At 36.0% G+C, this 6,683-nt stretch overlaps 1 pseudogene; it reads left to right on the top strand.

The window, feature by feature from the left end:
- The first annotated feature begins 786 nt into the window (after positions 1-786).
- Positions 787-5,755, top strand: LOC107559885 (protein FAM161B-like; annotated as a pseudogene).
- The last annotated feature ends 928 nt before the right edge of the window (positions 5,756-6,683 follow it).

Here is a 6,683-nt window from a genome sequence, read left to right as displayed (position 1 = left end):
CGCGCACACACACACACACACACACACACCGTGTAGCTGATTCAGAAGCGCCAGATTGTCATAGTAAAGTCAGAATTACCTCCTCTAGGTTCACGAAACGGTCGTCCATAAAATGCATCACTGTTCTGTTGTAAGTAATCTTAAAGATTCCTAAATGCATCTACTTCTGGAAGGCCAAATAAAGTGCTTTTGCTTTCTCCTAGAAACACAGCGTCTCCCTGACATGCTGCTTCAACACTAACTGCGGTTACTGAAACCACGCCTTCTTTCTTTGCGTGAACATTTGGGCCGCATTATGCTAATATTTCCACATAGTGAGGTAGATATGTGGGGGCGTGTTAGAACGAGCCGTTTTAGGGGGTCGTGGCAGAGTCTTAACTTTGATAAAGAATATCTCTTTGGTTTTGAGACTTTAGTCTTTGCAACTTCAGGGATCTTATCTATGCACAATCAGCTTGTAACACTCCAAAGAGAAAGGAAAACTTGAAATCGCATCATATGACCCCTTTAAATGTGAACATAGGCGACATGTATCTGTGTTTTGCTGCTGCATACAGTATTTGCTGAGAAACCGATGCTGTTTTGTATCTAGTATTCCTGGAAGACATAAAGTTACTGTAATTGTGAACTCAGGATTCAGTGTTCAGGCGCCGGTGGGTGGAGAGACTGTCGCTGGAGCAGAGATCACGATATTTGTCGATTCCAAGGAAATGGAGTGCGTCTTGATCTTTGACAGTTAATGGATGAGTGTTTGAATGATGTCCTCATAGCGGGCCTGATCACACCATGGATCAGATGACAATGATGAGGGGAAAAAAATCAATAATGGCGGGAGAGGGAATGGAGTACCAGAGTTTGAGTTCAAAACGCGAACACATGTCTGATATTTTCCACTGTAGTTGTCGATTTAACATTGATTAATCTGCTTTTGTTATTGTTTATACACTTAATTTTGAATCGCTTTTGGCGAAGGCGAACAACAACAACAGAGCGTAACTATGCGTGTTTGGGGTTGCCATAGTAACGGCATTTACGCTGTTGACATCTAAAACGCGACTCTTCTAGCTAAGAAAAAACAATAACAGACAAAGTCAATATCTATTTCTTTCATATATAAATAATCGTTTTGATAATCGTTAAAATTTTATTTTACGCTAGTGCTTGCATTCATGGATTGCATTCATCTGTTTGTGGCACGTTGTTCATCTATTTAATACAGTACAAATATTCCATGTAGACTCCCAAAATGTTGTTTATAATAGTTTTGCTTATATAGCATGCCATAATACATTTTAAATAGTGTTTTTAATGACCAAATTACAGTTTGGTGGCTGTCTCTTTCAGCTCCTTTCTTATTTCAAAAGTAAAACAATTCATTAATCCAACAAACTAACTAAATACAGATTTTCTGTCCAGATCTCTCCCACTTTAGATTTCTCTAGATCTGAAGAGGGAGACAATGTACACGTTACGGAAAGCCTGCTGTCCTGTAATGAAGAAAAGAATAAGGCTGAACTATCTCTTGAGTTGCATTTGGAGGCTCTGAAGGCCAAACGCAGGCTGCAGCTGGAGAAGATAGAGCTTCAGCACCAGAATGGCCTGGAGAAGAGGGTCCTGCAGAACTCCTTGCTCACCTCCATACTTAAATCCGAAATACTGCAGCAGAGCATCAGCGATCATGATGGGCGAAACTCTGAGAACCGCAAACACCACAGGTAATTCAAATCTTAAAGGCGTCATATGATGCGATTTCAAGTTTTTCTTTCTCTTTGGAGTGTTACAAGCTGATTGTGCATAGATAAGATCCCTGAAGTTGCAAAGACTAAAGTCTCAAAACCAAAGAGATATTCTTTATAAAAGTTAAGACTCTGCCACGCCCCCCTAAAACGGCTCGTTCTAACACGCCCCCACATGGCTACGTCACTATGTGGAAATATTAGCATAATGCCGCCCAAATGCAGTCGTGTTGATGCAGCCATGTCAGGGAGGCGCTGTGTTTCAGTGCGAAATGATAACGATGTTTGCAAAGGTATTATCTGAAACAAACAGTATGTCTTCCACTCTTGTCCTCAGTTCAAAGGTGATTCTGCGGAATTTTACCTCAAATGGAGTCGAGGCACCAAGAACTACTGGATCTAATTCTCTGGGAACAGTGACAGAGAGACAGAGGAAGCCTCTCCCTCCGGATTCACAGAAAGCCAAAGAGGAGGCAGGCCTGACTGAGTGTCAGAAACAGTTTTGTGTCGCTCCCGTCCCTGAGCACGTCTCAAAGCCTCTTTATGATGACCTCATCCATGAACAAGAGCGCTTGAGGAAGGAAGGTCGTGAGCAGAGGAGAGATTTCCTCTTCACCACGCAGAAGCCCTTCAGGTTCCACAAGAGGGAGGAGAAGAAGCGAGAGAGGCTGAAGGAGGAGATGGCCTCTGCTAATAAAAGTGAAAAAAACAGATCCAGTTTGTGTGAGAAAACCTATACCGAAAGCGGTCTCAGAGCCCAGGTTCTCTGAACAGCTGAAAGGTGCCATTTATTTGAATATTTAATCGAAATAATGTATAATATATTATTTTACATGCTTATGTACTAAACACCATATGTGACCCTGGATCACAAAACCAGTCACAAGGGTCCATTTTTCGAAATTGAGATTTATACATCATAAATAAATGAATAAATAAGATTTCCATTGATGTATGGTCTGTTATGATAGGACAATATTTGGCCAAGATACAAGTATTTGAAAATCTGGAATCTGAGGGTGCAAAAAAATCGAAATACTTAGAAAATTGCCTTTAAAGTTGTACAAATTAAGTTCTTAGCAATGCATATTACTAATCAAAAATTAGGTTTTAATATATTTACAGTAAGAAATTTACAAAATATTTTCATAAAACATGATCTTTACTTAAGATCCTAATGATTTTTGGCATAAAAGAAAAATCGATAATTTTGACCCATACAATGTATTTTTGGCTATTGCTACAAATACTGTATACCCCAGCGACTTAAGACTGGTTTTGTGCTCCAGGGTCACATATGTATCATATTTAATTGAAAATCTAACATATTTAACGGAACAGATTACACAAAAAGTAAAATTAAATTTTCATTTGACATTTTAATTGGAAAATGTACATTAAATTTTAACTTAATTTATTTTAAACATTAGAACATCATCTTTTACTCATCTTCTAAAACTGTTTTTATGTGATGCTGGTTCAGAGCAGGAGCAGCAAAGGAAGATTTGCATTCATCCGAGAGCTCAGGAGACTCTGAAAGTCTCCTCAGCACCCATTCAGAGGCAGGAACCCAGAGCAGATAGGCAGACCCGCAGTGCTCAGAAGAACAAAAGCAAGATGCTGGGTTTCTTTGACCAGAAGCTGTCCTTCAGACCTAAAACTAACGCTGCCATGCCTGACTTTGACAAGCTCTACCAGGCCTTTCAACGAAAGGCAATGGAGGCAGCAGAGAGGAGAGATGTCACTCACTGTAAACCCTTCCAACTGCTCACATTCACGCTACATCCACGCCACAGGAGTCCAGAAAACCCACAGGTTGGGATTTGAATTGAGTTTAGATTCCTTTAATGTAATTCCTTTGAGTTTAATATGTAATTTCTCATGACTAGAAATCTACAGACAAGATGAATCTAAAGAGAAGCAGTTCATTTGGTGGCCTAACATCACTGTCTATGGATACTCTTCCTACTTACATAACAGATGCTGCCAGGAAAAGATCCATGGCTGTAAGGTGAGCCTGCCGCTTTGTAAATTTTCATAATTGTATACAACTTTTCAATGACTAAAATCAATAAAACCAAGTAAACGGATCATATTTTCTTTTATAATAACACATTCATGGTCTTTTTTGCACAATTCTTGACTTCACTGTATTGCAAAGAAACAAAATGTTTTTGTAATTTTTCATTTAATCTCATTGGCTGCACTATTGGTTAATAATATTAATGCAAATAGCTATTTAAGCATTGTTTTGGGCTAGTATTGTTGGTTCAACACTTCTAAAATGCACTTTCAAGCATCTTTCCAATATTTAAACACAAATTAAATGAAATAAAAACTGTTAATGTACTGTATTAAGAGTTGTATGGCTATTTTAATAAAGCAATAAATAATAATAAAATACATTATTTAAAGCAATAAAAAAGAAAAAATTGTATATTAGAAATATATTCAGACATATGTCATATTACAGAAATAATATACGTTCACTTTAGTTATTTTCTTTTTTATCTTATGTATTTATCTATTATATTTTCTCGTATCTATTTTGTACCATGTATGCAACATATACAGTATATAAACCATATTATTTATAATGAACTGTATACGTATAATAGATGTTATGTATGCACATATAATTAATTGGATTTATTCCGATAAAATGAAGTGTTGATTTACCATATAAAATTAGCTTTCCTATTATCCAAATAAAAATAATGACATTTAAAAAAAAAAAGTGATGAATAATCTACCTGTCATCCAGGAGATCTCTGGAGCTAAATGACCTCAAGGAGCAGGAGAATGCAAAGTGGATGAAGCAGCACAGAATCAATTCTCAATCTATGAGCAGGGCAGTAGCAATGAGAGCCCAGGCAATGGACCCTCATAAAAGTCTTAAAGAGGTCTACCAAGAGAAACTCAAAAAGCACCGGTGAGCACTTTCAAAAGATATCTTTATTGTATAAACAAGCCAGGAATGTAATAACTTGATTATGAGTTGATGTGAATGTAGGCAAGCTGATCTGGAGAGGATGAAAGATTAGCAAAGAGAGCTGAAGGAAATCAAAACCGTACCTGTTTGAGAAGGTGTCGCAGGTACACTACTTAACATTCACAATCCATTCCTTTTCAAAATAATGTAACTTTCATATTTTCAAATTATTTCACCATATGCCTAATGCTTTCAGAACAATGCCAAGAATAATGTTGAACGAAGATACAGGAATACTTTGAAACAAGCAGGTCTGGATGAACATCTTGTGAGATCAAAGGGAGAAACAAATATGGCCATCCATGTGGACAATGACTGTGCGGATGAGGATCATTACAGCACTGAAAGCGAAACCCAGAAGAGGTATGAAGACACATGAATGATGGGGTTTAAAATGAGTGTGGACATTTTTTTTTTTTGCAGTGAATATGTGTTATGATTATCACAGAGCGGAAAAAATCTGTTCAATGCAAAGATTTAACAGTGTGCGAAAGTATTTATCCTAGTTTTGATGAAAGGTTTGACATTGCTTCCTCTCTTGTGACCCATACCCATCAAAATAAAATCATCTTACTCAATGGAAATGCAGTAGATGCAGTTTTGACATGAAAAGATCTATTTATTATAAATCTTTTTTTTTATGATTTGATGTCAGCTTTATTGTCATTGGCATAGCGAAAAAGTAATCACGCAAATATTATGATGTAGCAGTCATATGGACACACACTGTTCTGCTATCGTTTTATTTACAGTGCAGGAAGTGGGGAAGACAGTGTCCCAAACGAGGGGGAAAAAGAAGGGAATGTGGAAACCAAAGAGGAAGAGTGCTGACAGACGTGGCTGGTGGGCCAGTGTATTTCACATCCATATTCCATATGTGCAGGCGAGACTAAGGTCAGGCAACAAATCCCTGGCAGATCATTTCAGTTTTGAAAAATCGTGTTGTGCATGATTAACATGATTGTATATTTCTTTTCATTCTTATTTTGTAGATTTTACTGTATTTTGTATTACTGTATATTGAATCAGTGTGGGTCTTGATACAGCTGAGCCCTCTTGTTTATGAATGTTTTACAATAGAGAAGGGATTATGAATGTTCAAGAAATTCCATATGGGTGTGTAATAAAACAGAAAATCAAAAGCAAGTTTAATTTTATGATTCTAAGTATGTTATGGGGGCTACCGACTCAACAAAGAAAGAAATAACCAAAAAAACACTTGGCAACCAGAGGAGCTGCACATTAAAAGCAGTATATTTGCTTAAGTTGTACTTACTGCACATCTTGTAAACCACAAAAACAGCTCTTGGGTCTGGTGTCGGGCTCCCTCAGGGAGCAAACTGGGGAAGCCTCGTCTTTTATTATTATTATTATTTATTATTTAGTAATTTATCAGACGCTTTTATCCAAAGCGACTTACAAATGAGGACAACAAAAGCAATCAATTGTAGTATTAAAACAACTAAAAACAGATCCAAAACTAAAAGCTAAAACTTTATAAATACTACCTATACACATTTGAAAAATAAAGAGATTAAATAAAAATGACAAATGCATACAACACAATTTCAAAACTTAACATTTAAATGAAAAACTAAAATTAAAGCTAAAAACAATTCAAAATATTAAAGAACAAAAGGTATAAGAGTATAATAATGATTATTACATAACACTAAGCCAAACACCAAAAAAACAACTACATATGTGTATGTACAACCACACACACATACATATATATATGTACATACACATTTGTAAATTCAATATATATATTATTTCATTTCCATTTAGTTTGTTGAAGTATTACAATAACTCAAATTAAATAAAACTAAAAACTTAATAAAAGACCTATACAGACATAATAAATTCAGACATAATGTAAGTAAAATTAAAATAGCAAATACAAATAATACAAATCAAATGACAGTAGTTTATCAGTAATCCTAAAAAATCTG

This window comes from Sinocyclocheilus grahami, unplaced genomic scaffold (assembly GCF_001515645.1).
Source record: "Sinocyclocheilus grahami isolate Dianchi unplaced genomic scaffold, SAMN03320097.WGS_v1.1 scaffold704.1, whole genome shotgun sequence".
NCBI classification, from domain to species: Eukaryota; Metazoa; Chordata; class Actinopteri; order Cypriniformes; family Cyprinidae; genus Sinocyclocheilus; species Sinocyclocheilus grahami.
The sequence above is the reverse complement of the archived record's forward strand: the minus strand, read 5'-3'. Positions and strand labels throughout refer to the sequence as shown.